Genomic DNA, 18,320 nt, shown 5'->3' with positions numbered 1-18,320 from the left:
AAACTCTACATATAGTGTGCAAGTTTCATGTAAATTGAATAATAAATAAAGGCTGTGAAACCAGATCTAGTTGTAAAAGTTGGAGTTGCGTAGCGCGCGCGACAAGTTACTCTACTCGCGGTCACTTGTGACAATGCGTGATTTACGCATTTGCGGCCAGCTCGTACCTTCTATGGAGAGCTCGCATGCATCTAGCTTTCAATGCTTGTCTCTTGTTCGTTTGGTAAGTCATATTGCAGTACAAATAACAATAATAGCATGAGTTCTGGGAGATATTGTGAGAGCGCGTCAGCGATAGAACCACTCCCCACGAGAGACATACAGTCACTGAGGGCCTGAGCCACGTACCACCCTCTCTCTCACACAATACTGTTGCCAATGAGTGAGTTTATATTCATTTTATGCATAACATGTTATTTTCAACGCTATTACGAAAAATAAGACTTCTACAACGTAAGATACAATAACCCGCGGCGCACTCACGCCGCGAGGACCAGATTCACGAAAGTTGCAGCGGGAAATTTGACTCTACGTTATTTTTCAAGATATCATTAAACGGTTTGGACCACAGTGTTGCCAGAACGTTGTAGTATTTTTCGTAAATATTCCATTTTTCTTCAGGTTTTCGGTTACCATGGCTCCTTAAGCTCTTTCAGTTTAGCATCATCATAGTACTGGTTGTGTCTGACCTGTTTACTAGTACTTCTTTTTGTTTGGCGTGACTCACTATTTTTGATGGCCTCATAGGTATTATTTATGAGGTCATCATAAAACTGTTGTACATTCTCAGGCCCATAATTGTTATACCAATGTTCTATGCTGTCTATAAAGAATTTTTCTTGCTCTTTCCTTACTGTTAGCCTGCGTCTACTCAGCTTAAATTCTTACTAATCATAACTCCCAGATCCCTTTCGCAATCTCAACACCATCTAGCTCGTATCTTGTAACTCTATCATCATTACCTAACCTCAGAACTTTACATTTATCAGCATTAAACTGCATCTGCCAATCCTTTGACCATTTCAAAACCCTATCTAGATCAACTTGAAGTGATAGTAAGTCTTCTTCCGAATTAATTTCCCTACCGATTTTCGTATCATCGGCAAATTTGCAAATGTTGCTACTCAAACCTGAATCTAAATCATTTATATATATATATTAAACAACAGAGGTCCCGGGACCAACCCGTCCTCGACTCAAGTCCATTACATTCAGCGGTCAACCCCACAGACGCATTCATAAATTTTAACATGCTGTTCATTCAAAACGGGCTAACCATCCAGTGTGATGGGGAATTTTTAGCATCACGTAACTAGCTTTTGACACTGTACTCCCCCTTCATGTAGTCTAGGGTAGCTGCACAAATGCAGATGTACCTAATGTATTAATAAAAAAAAGGAATACCTCCATACACCTATTCTTGTAATGGTAGTGCTTACATATTTGCACTTTAACATACACATCAAAAGTACACGCACACACACAGACCAGCACAACCCCACACATGCACAAAACCACCCACATACATTAAGCATTTTTACTTAATTTAAAATAGAAACGTTTAAAAACATTAGTTATACGTTTGCACCAAAGGTCCATGAATTGATTGACTGAAATTAACGTATTTTATATGTTAAAAACGACTTTATATAAATACCTTATATAAATGTCACCTTTCTGCGACCAACGTCAAAAACATCAAAAAACACATTTAAGATGGTTTTCACATTTTCATCCAGATGAAGACCCTAATCACAGCTACTCTCCAAGCACCAGGCGCTAAGATATTTAAATATTTTATTTGTACTTGAATAAAGGTACATATTATTCTTTGGGATGGTAAATAATGAGATGTAAATAATAGCATTCATTTATTACAACAGTGTTTATTAATACATAGTTCTTATAAGACAGAAACGTGAATACAGGTCTTCAAATACATACAAGAGTCCAAAGAAGGCTTCGTGTATAATTATATATATAATGATAACACAGGAAGCTTGAGGTTCATATCATGAGGCGGCAGTCAAGTGTGAGGTCAACTCATGAGAGGGCAGTGAGATATTAGTGAGGTTGCAGGTCAAATGGAGCACTGTCAGCTCCTACCACATCCTCAAAAAGGTATCTCATTTACTACGTCCACTGCGATATTGTTTTCCTTTGCGTTCACAACGATTCCAATCCCTTCCTCTCTCTCTATTTGATTCTCTTTCTCCACGATTTTTTCGGTGATGGGGACGATGGGCTGGAGATCCTCGTCGCTGACGTTGTTCTGATCTGCTGCGATGTCTCTTTCTCGACCTTTCCTTGCCTCTTTCATGATCTGTCTTCTGTGAGTGACTTCTGCGAAGCTTTTCTCTTTCTCTGTCACATGGAAGGCCTCGGTGTGGGGAGCTAGAGTGGCCTCTGCCATCCTGGTCGTCACAGAGTGTTGTTCGGGATGGCTCTACTGGATCATTTCTTGGTCTTGGTGGAGGAAAGATGTCCTCCTCATCACTTTCCCTCTCGTGGTTGTCCAAATCATCATTTAATACGGATACTCGACCTTTAAGCTCGTTGTTGGCTTCATGAATCGGTCTCTTTTGGATCCTCGGTAAAATTATATCACATGAACATTCATCTCTTAATAAACAATCAATATATTCATCCATGTGAGTAAACTGGAACTGGCCGGAACGGTCAATAACGCGTAGTTTCCTAAAGTCATTAAGGAGAGGTTCCAGGTACTTGTAACAATTCAGTGATCCACATACAAGTCTCAAGTAAAATGCCCCCAAAGCATGAGCATACTTAAAATCCTCTTGTGTGATGAATTCTATAATTATGTCAGTCTCAGGTTGGATCTGGAGCATCTTTAGCACGAGACATAGGAATGGCGTGGGTATGCTGTTGGCTCCGTGAACACCACCAATACACCTGAGGGCTATTGCTTTGTCGACTAGTAATTCCGCCGAGAGGGCAAAGCATTCTTCTTTCCAGTATCTAGAGTCGTATATCCTAGTTCTTATAATTTTCTCAACTAAATACTGGGGGTTTGTGCCGTGAGTGGCCCGGGCTTCCCTGATCGTGCGGTTGGCCATGTCGCCTACTGATTACAGAGGCCATGTTCAGATTGATTGATGAGAGAGAGAGAGAGAGAAGATTAAGCCACCCAAAAGGTGGCACGGGCATGAATAGCCCGTAAGTGGTGGCCCTTTTGAGCCATTTCCAGTATCAATAGATGATACTGGAGATCTGTGGAGGTGCGACTGCACCCTGCGTGACGGGAGATGTCTCCCGGACCAAGTGGTGACCAGATGGTGTGCCATGTTTAGGATGGAGGCGTATTTATTAGTGTCCTAGAGAAGAGGGTAGGAGTCAGGTGTCAGTGAGGGAGAGAAGACGGGTGGGGAGGAGCAAGATTATGAGAGCATATGAATATAAAAACAAAGATAACTGCAGAAGGCCTATTGGCCCGTACGAGGCAGCTCCTATTTATAACCACCCAATCCCACTCATAAACATGTCCAACCCGCGCTTGAAACAATCGAGGGACACCACCTCCACCACGTTATGCGGTAATTGGTTCCACAAATCAACAACCCTGTTACTGAACCAGTATTTACCCAAGTCTTTCCTAAATCTAAATTTATCCAATTTATACCCATTGTTTCGTGTTCTGTCTTGTGTTGATACTTTTAATACCCTATTATTATCCCGTTTGTTGTGTCCATCAATCCACTTGTAAACATAAGAACATAGAACAAAGGCAACTGCAGAAGGCCTATTGGCCCATACAACACAGCTTCTATTTATAACCACCCAATCCCACTCATATACATGTCCAACCCATGCTTGAAACAATCGAGAGACCCCACCTCCACAATGTTACGTGGCAATTGGTTCCACAAATCAACAACCCTGTTACTGAACCAGTATTTACCCAAGTCTTTCCTAAATGCAGATTTTTAAAAGTTTCCCAAAAACGTATGCAACAAAATGAAGTGTATCATTATTTATAAAATCAATAAATCTACGTAGATAAGAATAATGACGTAAGTTTTTAGAGGCGTAAACTCTACATATAGTGTGCAAGTTTCATGTAAATTGAATAATAAATAAAGGCTGTGAAACCAGATCTAGTTGTAAAAGTTGGAGTTGCGTAGCGCGCGCGACAAGTTACTCTACTCGCGATCACTCGTGACAATGCGTGATTTACGCATTTGTGGCCAGCTCGTACCTTCTATGGAGAGCTCGCATGCATCTAGCTTTCAATGCTTGTCTCTTGTTAGTTTGGTAAGTCATATTGCAGTACAAATAACAATAATAGCATGAGTTCTGGGAGATATTGTGAGAGCGCGTCAGCGATACAACCACTCCCCACGAGAGACATACAGTCACTGAGGGCCTGAGCCACGTACCACCCTCTCTCTCACACAATACTGTTGCCAATGAGTGAGTTTATATTCATTTTATGCATAACATGTTATTTTCAACGCTATTACGAAAAATAAGACTTCTACAACGTAAGATACAATACCCCGCGGCGCACTCACGCCGCGAGGACCAGATTCACGAAAGTTGCAGCGGGAAATTTGACTCTACGTTATTTTTCAAGATATCATTAAACGGTTTGGACCACAGTGTTGCCAGAACCTTGTAGTATTTTTCGTAATTTTTCGTAAATATTCCATTTTTCTTCAGGTTTTCGGTTACCATGGCTCCTTAAGCTCTTTCAGTTTAGCATCATCATAGTACTGGTTGTGTCTGACCTGTTTACTAGTACTTCTTTTTGTTTGGCGTGACTCACTATTTTTGATGGCCTCATAGGTATTATTTATGAGGTCATCATAAAACTGTTGTACATTCTCAGGCCCATAATTGTTATACCAATGTTCTATGCTGTCTATAAAGAATTTTTCTTGCTCTTTCCTTACTGTTAGCCTGCGTCTACTCAGCTTAAATTCTTACTAATCATAACTCCCAGATCCCTTTCGCAATCTCAACACCATCTAGCTCGTATCTTGTAACTCTATCATCATTACCTAACCTCAGAACTTTACATTTATCAGCATTAAACTGCATCTGCCAATCCTTTGGCCATTTCAAAACCCTATCTAGATCAACTTGAAGTGATAGTAAGTCTTCTTCCGAATTAATTTCCCTACCGATTTTCGTATCATCGGCAAATTTGCAAATGTTGCTACTCAAACCTGAATCTAAATCATTTATATATATATTAAACAACAGAGGTCCCAGGACCAACCCGTCCTCGACTCAAGTCCATTACATTCAGCGGTCAACCCCACAGACGCATTCATAAATTTTAACATGCTGTTCATTCAAAACGGGCTAACCATCCAGTGTGATGGGGAATTTTTAGCATCACGTAACTAGCTTTTTGACACTGTACTCCCCCTTCATGTAGTCTAGGGTAGCTGCACAAATGCAGATGTACCTAATGTATTAATAAAAAAAAGGAATACCTCCATACACCTATTCTTGTAATGGTAGTGCTTACATATTTGCACTTTAACATACACATCAAAAGTACACGCACACACACAGACCAGCACAACCCCACACATGCACAAAACCACCCACATACATTAAGCATTTTTACTTAATTTAAAATAGAAACGTTTAAAAACATTAGTTATACGTTTGCACCAAAGGTCCATGAATTGAGTGACTGAAATTAACGTATTTTATATGTTAAAAACGACTTTATATAAATACCTTATATAAATGTCACCTTTCTGCGACCAGCGTCAAAAACATCAAAAAACACATTTAAGATGGTTTTCACATTTTTCATCCAGATGAAGACCCTAATCACAGCTACTCTCCAAGCACCAGGCGCTAAGATATTTAAATATTTTATTTGTACTTGAATAAAGGTACATATTATTCTTTGGGATGGTAAATAATGAGATGTAAATAATAGCATTCATTTATTACAACAGTGTTTATTAATACATAGTTCTTATAAGACAGAAACGTGAATACAGGTCTTCAAATACATACAAGAGTCCAAAGAAGGCTTCGTGTATAATTATATATATAATGATAACACAGGAAGCTTGAGGTTCATATCATGAGGCGGCAGTCAAGTGTGAGGTCAACTCATGAGAGGGCAGTGAGATATTAGTGAGGTTGCAGGTCAAATGGAGCACTGTCAGCTCCTACCACATCCTCAAAAAGGTATCTCATTTACTACGTCCATTGCGATATTGTTTTCCTTTGCGTTCACAACGATTCCAATCCCTTCCTCTCTCTCTATTTGATTCTCTTTCTCCACGATTTTTTCGGTGATGGGGACGATGGGCTGGAGATCCTCGTCGCTGACGTTGTTCTGATCTGCTGCGATGTCTCTTTCTCGACCTTTCCTTGCCTCTTTCATGATCTGTCTTCTGTGAGTGACTTCTGCGAAGCTTTTCTCTTTCTCTGTCACATGGAAGGCCTCGGTGTGGGGAGCTAGAGTGGCCTCTGCCATCCTGGTCGTCACAGAGTGTTGTTCGGGATGGCTCTACTGGATCATTTCTTGGTCTTGGTGGAGGAAAGATGTCCTCCTCATCACTTTCCCTCTCGTGGTTGTCCAAATCATCATTTAATACGGATACTCGACCTTTAAGCTCGTTGTTGGCTTCATGAATCGGTCTCTTTTGGATCCTCGGTAAAATTATATCACATGAACATTCATCTCTTAATAAACAATCAATATATTCATCCATGTGAGTAAACTGGAACTGGCCGGAACGGTCAATAACGCGTAGTTTCCTAAAGTCATTAAGGAGAGGTTCCAGGTACTTGTAACAATTCAGTGATCCACATACAAGTCTCAAGTAAAATGCCCCCAAAGCATGAGCATACTTAAAATCCTCTTGTGTGATGAATTCTATAATTATGTCAGTCTCAGGTTGGATCTGGAGCATCTTTAGCACGAGACATAGGAATGGCGTGGGTATGCTGTTGGCTCCGTGAACACCACCAATCCACCTGAGGGCTATTGCTTTGTCGACTAGTAATTCCGCCGAGAGGGCAAAGCATTCTTCTTTCCAGTATCTAGAGTCGTATATCCTAGTTCTTATAATTTTCTCAACTAAATACTGGGGGTTTGTGCCGTGAGTGGCCCGGGCTTCCCTGATCGTGCGGTTGGCCATGTCGCCTACTGATTACAGAGGCCATGTTCAGATTGATTGATGAGAGAGAGAGAGAGAGAAGATTAAGCCACCCAAAAGGTGGCACGGGCATGAATAGCCCGTAAGTGGTGGCCCTTTTGAGCCATTTCCAGTATCAATAGATGATACTGGAGATCTGTGGAGGTGCGACTGCACCCTGCGTGACGGGAGATGTCTCCCGGACCAAGTGGTGACCAGATGGTGTGCCATGTTTAGGATGGAGGCGTATTTATTAGTGTCCTAGAGAAGAGGGTAGGAGTCAGGTGTCAGTGAGGGATAGAAGACGGGTGGGGAGGAGCAAGATTATGAGAGCATATGAATATAAAAACAAAGATAACTGCAGAAGGCCTATTGGCCCGTACGAGGCAGCTCCTATTTATAACCACCCAATCCCACTCATAAACATGTCCAACCCGCGCTTGAAACAATCGAGGGACACCACCTCCACCACGTTATGCGGTAATTGGTTCCACAAATCAACAACCCTGTTACTGAACCAGTATTTACCCAAGTCTTTCCTAAATCTAAATTTATCCAATTTATACCCATTGTTTCGTGTTCTGTCTTGTGTTGATACTTTTAATACCCTATTATTATCCCGTTTGTTGTGTCCATCAATCCACTTGTAAACATAAGAACATAGAACAAAGGCAACTGCAGAAGGCCTATTGGCCCATACAACACAGCTTCTATTTATAACCACCCAATCCCACTCATATACATGTCCAACCCATGCTTGAAACAATCGAGAGACCCCACCTCCACAATGTTACGTGGCAATTGGTTCCACAAATCAACAACCCTGTTACTGAACCAGTATTTACCCAAGTCTTTCCTAAATACAGATTTTTAAAAGTTTCCCAAAAACGTATGCAACAAAATGAAGTGTATCATTATTTATAAAATCAATAAATCTACGTAGATAAGAATAATGGCGTAAGTTTTTAGAGGCGTAAACTCTACATATAGTGTGCAAGTTTCATGTAAATTGAATAATAAATAAAGGCTGTGAAACCAGATCTAGTGTTAAAAGTTGGAGTTGCGTAGCGCGCGCGACAAGTTACTCTACTCGCGGTCACTTGTGACAATGCGTGATTTACGCATTTGCGGCCAGCTCGTACCTTCTATGGAGAGCTCGCATGCATCTAGCTTTCAATGCTTGTCTCTTGTTCGTTTGGTAAGTCATATTGCAGTACAAATAACAATAATAGCATGAGTTCTGGGAGATATTGTGAGAGCGCGTCAGCGATAGAACCACTCCCCACGAGAGACATACAGTCACTGAGGGCCTGAGCCACGTACCACCCTCTCTCTCACACAATACTGTTGCCAATGAGTGAGTTTATATTCATTTTATGCATAACATGTTATTTTCAACGCTATTACGAAAAATAAGACTTCTACAACGTAAGATACAATAACCCGCGGCGCACTCACGCCGCGAGGACCAGATTCACGAAAGTTGCAGCGGGAAATTTGACTCTACGTTATTTTTCAAGATATCATTAAACGGTTTGGACCACAGTGTTGCCAGAACGTTGTAGTATTTTTCGTAATTTTTCGTAAATATTCCATTTTTCTTCAGGTTTTCGGTTACCATGGCTCCTTAAGCTCTTTCAGTTTAGCATCATCATAGTACTGGTTGTGTCTGACCTGTTTACTAGTACTTCTTTTTGTTTGGCGTGACTCACTATTTTTGATGGCCTCATAGGTATTATTTATGAGGTCATCATAAAACTGTTGTACATTCTCAGGCCCATAATTGTTATACCAATGTTCTATGCTGTCTATAAAGAATTTTTCTTGCTCTTTCCTTACTGTTAGCCTGCGTCTACTCAGCTTAAATTCTTACTAATCATAACTCCCAGATCCCTTTCGCAATCTCAACACCATCTAGCTCGTATCTTGTAACGTATCTGAGACTAGGGAAAGGATAGGTCCATTAAAAACTGAGACAGGTCAAATAACAGATAGTGATGAAGAGATGAGTAGTATTTTTAATAAATATTTTGTATCTGTATTTACTAAAGAGGAACTTAACAATATGCCTTCAGCCGAACAAGTCTATGTGGGTGGGGACGAGGACAGGTTGACGAGTTTAGCAGTTACCAGGGAGGATGTTCTTAAACAAATAGTAAAACTCAAACCAAACAAATCCCCAGGGCCGGATGAAGTGTTTGCTAGGGTGCTTAAAGAATGCAAAGAGGAGCTTTGTGACCCACTGTCAACCATATTTAATAAATCAATAGAGTCAGGCAGAGTGCCAGAGTTTTGGAAAGTTGCTAATGTGATACCAGTTTTTAAGAAAGGAGATAGATCACTTGCGTCTAACTATCGACCAATTAGCCTAACGTCTATTGTGGGAAAGTTACTCGAATCTATAATAGCAAATAAAATTCGTCTTCATCTTGAAAAACATAAATTAATAATTGAGTCGCAACATGGTTTTATAAATGGCCGTTCATGTTTAACAAATTTGTTATCTTTTTATTCTAGCATTGTTGAGGCAGTTGATAGTGGTAAGGATTGCGATGTTGTATACCTTGACTTTAGCAAAGCTTTTGATACAGTGCCACATGAAAGACTGATTAAAAAAATAGAGTCTCATGGTATTGGGGGTGCTATATTAAGCTGGATTAGGGCATGGCTATACCAAAGGAAACAGAGAGTTAGTATAAATGGAATCAAGTCAGAGTGGGAAAATGTTGTAAGTGGAGTGCCTCAAGGCTCTGTCCTGGGACCTCTGTTGTTTATAATATATATAAATGATTTAGATTCAGGTTTGAGTAGCAACATTTGCAAATTTGCCGATGATACGAAAATCGGTAGGGAAATTAATTCGGAGGAGGACTCACTATCACTTCAAGTTGATCTAGATAGGGTTTGGAAATGGTCAAAGGATTGGCAGATGCAGTTTAATGCTGATAAATGTAAAGTTCTGAGGTTAGGTAATGATGATAGAGTTACAAGATACGAGCTAGATGGTGTTGTGATTGCGAAGTCGGATTGCGAAAGGGATCTGGGAGTTATGATTAGTAAGAATTTAAAACAAAAGGATCAATGCATAAATGTTCGTAATAAGGCAAATCGGACACTTGGATTTATTAATCGCAGCGTTAGTAACAAGACACCTGGTGTGGTTCTCAAGCTATATCTTGCTCTAGTTAGGCCCCATTTAGATTATGCAGTTCAGTTTTGGTCGCCATATTATAGAATGGATATAAATTCACTTGAACGTGTCCAGCGTAGGATGACTAAGTTAATTCCCCAAATTAGAAATCTTTCATATGAAGAAAGATTAACAAAGCTTAAGTTGCATTCACTGGAAAGGCGAAGAGTTAGGGGTGACATGATAGAGGTTTACAAGTGGATGAATGGACATAACCGGGGGGATATTAATAGGGTATTAAAAGTATCAACACAGGACAGAACACGAAACAATGGATATAAATTGGATAAGTTTAGATTTAGGAAAGACTTGGGTAAATACTGGTTCAGTAACAGGGTTGTTGATTTGTGGAACCAATTGCCGCGTAACATTGTGGAGGTGGGGTCCCTCGATTGTTTCAAGCACGGGTTGGACAAGTATATGAGTGGGATTGGGTGGTTATAGAATAGGAGCTGCCTCGTATGGGCCAATAGGCCTTCTGCAGTTACCTTTGTTCTTATGTTCTTATGTTCTTAGGTTAGGTAATCATCATTACCTAACCTCAGAACTTTACATTTATCAGCATTAAACTGCATCTGCCAATCCTTTGACCATTTCAAAACCCTATCTAGATCAACTTGAAGTGATAGTAAGTCTTCTTCCGAATTAATTTCCCTACCGATTTTCGTATCATCGGCAAATTTGCAAATGTTGCTACTCAAACCTGAATCTAAATCATTTATATATATATTAAACAACAGAGGTCCCGGGACCAACCCGTCCTCGACTCAAGTCCATTACATTCAGCGGTCAACCCCACAGACGCATTCATAAATTTTAACATGCTGTTCATTCAAAACGGGCTAACCATCCAGTGTGATGGGGAATTTTTAGCATCACGTAACTAGCTTTTTGACACTGTACTCCCCCTTCATGTAGTCTAGGGTAGCTGCACAAATGCAGATGTACCTAATGTATTAATAAAAAAAAGGAATACCTCCATACACCTATTCTTGTAATGGTAGTGCTTACATATTTGCACTTTAACATACACATCAAAAGTACACGCACACACACAGACCAGCACAACCCCACACATGCACAAAACCACCCACATACATTAAGCATTTTTACTTAATTTAAAATAGAAACGTTTAAAAACATTAGTTATACGTTTGCACCAAAGGTCCATGAATTGAGTGACTGAAATTAACGTATTTTATATGTTAAAAACGACTTTATATAAATACCTTATATAAATGTCACCTTTCTGCGACCAACGTCAAAAACATCAAAAAACACATTTAAGATGGTTTTCACATTTTTCATCCAGATGAAGACGCTAATCACAGCTACTCTCCAAGCACCAGGCGCTAAGATATTTAAATATTTTATTTGTTCTTGAATAAAGGTACATATTATTCTTTGGGATGGTAAATAATGAGATGTAAATAATAGCATTCATTTATTACAACAGTGTTTATTAATACATAGTTCTTATAAGACAGAAACGTGAATACAGGTCTTCAAATACATACAAGAGTCCAAAGAAGGCTTCGTGTATAATTATATATATAATGATAACACAGGAAGCTTGAGGTTCATATCATGAGGCGGCAGTCAAGTGTGAGGTCAACTCATGAGAGGGCAGTGAGATATTAGTGAGGTTGCAGGTCAAATGGAGCACTGTCAGCTCCTACCACATCCTCAAAAAGGTATCTCATTTACTACGTCCACTGCGATATTGTTTTCCTTTGCGTTCACAACGATTCCAATCCCTTCCTCTCTCTCTATTTGATTCTCTTTCTCCACGATTTTTCGGTGATGGGGACGATGGGCTGGAGATCCTCGTCGCTGACGTTGTTCTGATCTGCTGCGATGTCTCTTTCTCGACCTTTCCTTGCCTCTTTCATGATTTGTCTTCTGTGAGTGACTTCTGCGAAGCTTTTCTCTTTCTCTGTCACATGGAAGGCCTCGGTGTGGGGAGCTAGAGTGGCCTCTGCCATCCTGGTCGTCACAGAGTGTTGTTCGGGATGGCTCTACTGGATCATTTCTTGGTCTTGGTGGAGAAAAGATGTCCTCCTCATCACTTTCCCTCTCGTGGTTGTCCAAATCATCATTTAATACGGATACTCGACCTTTAAGCTCGTTGTTGGCTTCATGAATCGGTCTCTTTTGGATCCTCGGTAAAATTATATCACATGAACATTCATCTCTTAATAAACAATCAATATATTCATCCATGTGAGTAAACTGGAACTGGCCGGAACGGTCAATAACGCGTAGTTTCCTAAAGTCATTAAGGAGAGGTTCCAGGTACTTGTAACAATTCAGTGATCCACATACAAGTCTCAAGTAAAATGCCCCCAAAGCATGAGCATACTTAAAATCCTCTTGTGTGATGAATTCTATAATTATGTCAGTCTCAGGTTGGATCTGGAGCATCTTTAGCACGAGACATAGGAATGGCGTGGGTATGCTGTTGGCTCCGTGAACACCACCAATCCACATGAGGGCTATTGCTTTGTCGACTAGTAATTCCGCCGAGAGGGCAAAGCATTCTTCTTTCCAGTATCTAGAGTCGTATATCCTAGTTCTTATAATTTTCTCAACTAAATACTGGGGGTTTGTGCCGTGAGTGGCCCGGGCTTCCCTGATCGTGCGGTTGGCCATGTCGCCTACTGATTACAGAGGCCATGTTCAGATTGATTGATGAGAGAGAGAAGATTAAGCCACCCAAAAGGTGGCACGGGCATGAATAGCCCGTAAGTGGTGGCCCTTTTGAGCCATTTCCAGTATCAATAGATGATACTGGAGATCTGTGGAGGTGCGACTGCACCCTGCGTGACGGGAGATGTCTCCCGGACCAAGTGGTGACCAGATGGTGTGCCATGTTTAGGATGGAGGCGTATTTATTAGTGTCCTAGAGAAGAGGGTAGGAGTCAGGTGTCAGTGAGGGATAGAAGACGGGTGGGGAGGAGCAAGATTATGAGAGCATATGAATATAAAAACAAAGATAACTGCAGAAGGCCTATTGGCCCGTACGAGGCAGCTCCTATTTATAACCACCCAATCCCACTCATAAACATGTCCAACCCGCGCTTGAAACAATCGAGGGACACCACCTCCACCACGTTATGCGGTAATTGGTTCCACAAATCAACAACCCTGTTACTGAACCAGTATTTACCCAAGTCTTTCCTAAATCTAAATTTATCCAATTTATACCCATTGTTTCGTGTTCTGTCTTGTGTTGATACTTTTAATACCCTATTATTATCCCGTTTGTTGTGTCCATCAATCCACTTGTAAACATAAGAACATAGAACAAAGGCAACTGCAGAAGGCCTATTGGCCCATACAACACAGCTTCTATTTATAACCACCCAATCCCACTCATATACATGTCCAACCCATGCTTGAAACAATCGAGAGACCCCACCTCCACAATGTTACGTGGCAATTGGTTCCACAAATCAACAACCCTGTTACTGAACCAGTATTTACCCAAGTCTTTCCTAAATACAGATTTTTAAAAGTTTCCCAAAAACGTATGCAACAAAATGAAGTGTATCATTATTTATAAAATCAATAAATCTACGTAGATAAGAATAATGGCGTAAGTTTTTGGAGGCGTAAACTCTACATATAGTGTGCAAGTTTCATGTAAATTGAATAATAAATAAAGGCTGTGAAACCAGATCTAGTTGTAAAAGTTGGAGTTGCGTAGCGCGCGCGACAAGTTACTCTACTCGCGGTCACTTGTGACAATGCGTGATTTACGCATTTGCGGCCAGCTCGTACCTTCTATGGAGAGCTCGCATGCATCTAGCTTTCAATGCTTGTCTCTTGTTCGTTTGGTAAGTCATATTGCAGTACAAATAACAATAATAGCATGAGTTCTGGGAGATATTGTGAGAGCGCGTCAGCGATAGAACCACTCCCCACGAGAGACATACAGTCACTGAGGGCCTGAGCCACGTACCACCCTCTCTCTCACACAATACTGTTGCCAATGAGTGAGTTTATATTCATTTTATGCATAACATGTTATTTTCAACGCTATTACGAAAAATAAGACTTCTACAACGTAAGATACAATAACCCGCGGCGCACTCACGCCGCGAGGACCAGATTCACGAAAGTTGCAGCGGGAAATTTGACTCTACGTTATTTTTCAAGATATCATTAAACGGTTTGTACCACAGTGTTGCCAGAACGTTGTAGTATTTTTCGTAATTTTTCGTAAATATTCCATTTTTCTTCAGGTTTTCGGTTACCATGGCTCCTTAAGCTCTTTCAGTTTAGCATCATCATAGTACTGGTTGTGTCTGACCTGTTTACTAGTACTTCTTTTTGTTTGGCGTGACTCACTATTTTTGATGGCCTCATAGGTATTATTTATGAGGTCATCATAAAACTGTTGTACATTCTCAGGCCCATAATTGTTATACCAATGTTCTATGCTGTCTATAAAGAATTTTTCTTGCTCTTTCCTTACTGTTAGCCTGCGTCTACTCAGCTTAAATTCTTACTAATCATAACTCCCAGATCCCTTTCGCAATCTCAACACCATCTAGCTCGTATCTTGTAACGTATCTGAGGTTAGGTAATCATCATTACCTAACCTCAGAACTTTACATTTATCAGCATTAAACTGCATCTGCCAATCCTTTGACCATTTCAAAACCCTATCTAGATCAACTTGAAGTGATAGTAAGTCTTCTTCCGAATTAATTTCCCTACCGATTTTCGTATCATCGGCAAATTTGCAAATGTTGCTACTCAAACCTGAATCTAAATCATTTATATATATATTAAACAACAGAGGTCCCGGGACCAACCCGTCCTCGACTCAAGTCCATTACATTCAGCGGTCAACCCCACAGACGCATTCATAAATTTTAACATGCTGTTCATTCAAAACGGGCTAACCATCCAGTGTGATGGGGAATTTTTAGCATCACGTAACTAGCTTTTTGACACTGTACTCCCCCTTCATGTAGTCTAGGGTAGCTGCACAAATGCAGATGTACCTAATGTATTAATAAAAAAAAGGAATACCTCCATACACCTATTCTTGTAATGGTAGTGCTTACATATTTGCACTTTAACATACACATCAAAAGTACACGCACACACACAGACCAGCACAACCCCACACATGCACAAAACCACCCACATACATTAAGCATTTTTACTTAATTTAAAATAGAAACGTTTAAAAACATTAGTTATACGTTTGCACCAAAGGTCCATGAATTGAGTGACTGAAATTAACGTATTTTATATGTTAAAAACGACTTTATATAAATACCTTATATAAATGTCACCTTTCTGCGACCAACGTCAAAAACATCAAAAAACACATTTAAGATGGTTTTCACATTTTTCATCCAGATGAAGACCCTAATCACAGCTACTCTCCAAGCACCAGGCGCTAAGATATTTAAATATTTTATTTGTTCTTGAATAAAGGTACATATTATTCTTTGGGATGGTAAATAATGAGATGTAAATAATAGCATTCATTTATTACAACAGTGTTTATTAATACATAGTTCTTATAAGACAGAAACGTGAATACAGGTCTTCAAATACATACAAGAGTCCAAAGAAGGCTTCGTGTATAATTATATATATAATGATAACACAGGAAGCTTGAGGTTCATATCATGAGGCGGCAGTCAAGTGTGAGGTCAACTCATGAGAGGGCAGTGAGATATTAGTGAGGTTGCAGGTCAAATGGAGCACTGTCAGCTCCTACCACATCCTCAAAAAGGTATCTCATTTACTACGTCCACTGCGATATTGTTTTCCTTTGCGTTCACAACGATTCCAATCCCTTCCTCTCTCTCTATTTGATTCTCTTTCTCCACGATTTTTCGGTGATGGGGACGATGGGCTGGAGATCCTCGTCGCTGACGTTGTTCTGATCTGCTGCGATGTCTCTTTCTCGACCTTTCCTTGCCTCTTTCATGATCTGTCTTCTGTGAGTGACTTCTGCGAAGCTTTTCTCTTTCTCTGTCACATGGAAGGCCTCGGTGTGGGGAGCTAGAGTGGCCTCTGCCATCCTGGTCGTCACAGAGTGTTGTTCGGGATGGCTCTACTGGATCATTTCTTGGTCTTGGTGGAGGAAAGATGTCCTCCTCATCACTTTCCCTCTCGTGGTTGTCCAAATCATCATTTAATACGGATACTCGACCTTTAAGCTCGTTGTTGGCTTCATGAATCGGTCTCTTTTGGATCCTCGGTAAAATTATATCACATGAACATTCATCTCTTAATAAACAATCAATATATTCATCCATGTGAGTAAACTGGAACTGGCCGGAACGGTCAATAACGCGTAGTTTCCTAAAGTCATTAAGGAGAGGTTCCAGGTACTTGTAACAATTCAGTGATCCACATACAAGTCTCAAGTAAAATGCCCCCAAAGCATGAGCATACTTAAAATCCTCTTGTGTGATGAATTCTATAATTATGTCAGTCTCAGGTTGGATCTGGAGCATCTTTAGCACGAGACATAGGAATGGCGTGGGTATGCTGTTGGCTCCGTGAACACCACCAATCCACCTGAGGGCTATTGCTTTGTCGACTAGTAATTCCGCCGAGAGGGCAAAGCATTCTTCTTTCCAGTATCTAGAGTCGTATATCCTAGTTCTTATAATTTTCTCAACTAAATACTGGGGGTTTGTGCCGTGAGTGGCCCGGGCTTCCCTGATCGTGCGGTTGGCCATGTCGCCTACTGATTACAGAGGCCATGTTCAGATTGATTGATGAGAGAGAGAGAGAGAGAGAAGATTAAGCCACCCAAAAGGTGGCACGGGCATGAATAGCCCGTAAGTGGTGGCCCTTTTGAGCCATTTCCAGTATCAATAGATGATACTGGAGATCTGTGGAGGTGCGACTGCACCCTGCGTGACGGGAGATGTCTCCCGGACCAAGTGGTGACCAGATGGTGTGCCATGTTTAGGATGGAGGCGTATTTATTAGTGTCCTAGAGAAGAGGGTAGGAGTCAGGTGTCAGTGAGGGATAGAAGACGGGTGGGGAGGAGCAAGATTATGAGAGCATATGAATATAAAAACAAAGATAACTGCAGAAGGCCTATTGGCCCGTACGAGGCAGCTCCTATTTATAACCACCCAATCCCACTCATAAACATGTCCAACCCGCGCTTGAAACAATCGAGGGACACCACCTCCACCACGTTATGCGGTAATTGGTTCCACAAATCAACAACCCTGTTACTGAACCAGTATTTACCCAAGTCTTTCCTAAATCTAAATTTATCCAATTTATACCCATTGTTTCGTGTTCTGTCTTGTGTTGATACTTTTAATACCCTATTATTATCCCGTTTGTTGTGTCCATCAATCCACTTGTAAACATAAGAACATAGAACAAAGGCAACTGCAGAAGGCCTATTGGCCCATACAACACAGCTTCTATTTATAACCACCCAATCCCACTCATATACATGTCCAACCCATGCTTGAAACAATCGAGAGACCCCACCTCCACAATGTTACGTGGCAATTGGTTCCACAAATCAACAACCCTGTTACTGAACCAGTATTTACCCAAGTCTTTCCTAAATACAGATTTTAAAAGTTTCCCAAAAACGTATGCAACAAAATGAAGTGTATCATTATTTATAAAATCAATAAATCTACGTAGATAAGAATAATGGCGTAAGTTTTTAGAGGCGTAAACTCTACATATAGTGTGCAAGTTTCATGTAAATTGAATAATAAATAAAGGCTGTGAAACCAGATCTAGTTGTAAAAGTTGGAGTTGCGTAGCGCACGCGACAAGTTACTCTACTCGCGGTCACTTGTGACAATGCGTGATTTACGCATTTGCGGCCAGCTCGTACCTTCTATGGAGAGCTCGCATGCATCTAGCTTTCAATGCTTGTCTCTTGTTCGTTTGGTAAGTCATATTGCAGTACAAATAACAATAATAGCATGAGTTCTGGGAGATATTGTGAGAGCGCGTCAGCGATAGA

The 18,320-nt window shown here is 40.6% G+C and overlaps 4 pseudogenes; all 4 read right to left on the bottom strand.

Annotated features, from left to right (window-relative positions):
* Positions 1 to 2,126: 2,126 nt before the first annotated feature.
* LOC138364063 (pre-mRNA-splicing factor 38A pseudogene) lies at positions 2,127 to 3,080 on the bottom strand (annotated as a pseudogene).
* A 3,108-nt stretch (positions 3,081 to 6,188) lies between these two features.
* On the bottom strand, positions 6,189 to 7,142 carry LOC123753003 (pre-mRNA-splicing factor 38A pseudogene; annotated as a pseudogene).
* A 4,873-nt stretch (positions 7,143 to 12,015) lies between these two features.
* LOC138364061 (pre-mRNA-splicing factor 38A pseudogene) lies at positions 12,016 to 12,981 on the bottom strand (annotated as a pseudogene).
* Positions 12,982 to 16,082: 3,101 nt separating this feature from the next.
* LOC123748728 (pre-mRNA-splicing factor 38A pseudogene) lies at positions 16,083 to 17,048 on the bottom strand (annotated as a pseudogene).
* Positions 17,049 to 18,320: the final 1,272 nt, after the last annotated feature.

Source organism: Procambarus clarkii, chromosome 12, assembly GCF_040958095.1.
Source record: "Procambarus clarkii isolate CNS0578487 chromosome 12, FALCON_Pclarkii_2.0, whole genome shotgun sequence".
Classification (NCBI taxonomy): Eukaryota; Metazoa; Arthropoda; class Malacostraca; order Decapoda; family Cambaridae; genus Procambarus; species Procambarus clarkii.
The sequence above is the reverse complement of the archived record's forward strand: the minus strand, read 5'-3'. Positions and strand labels throughout refer to the sequence as shown.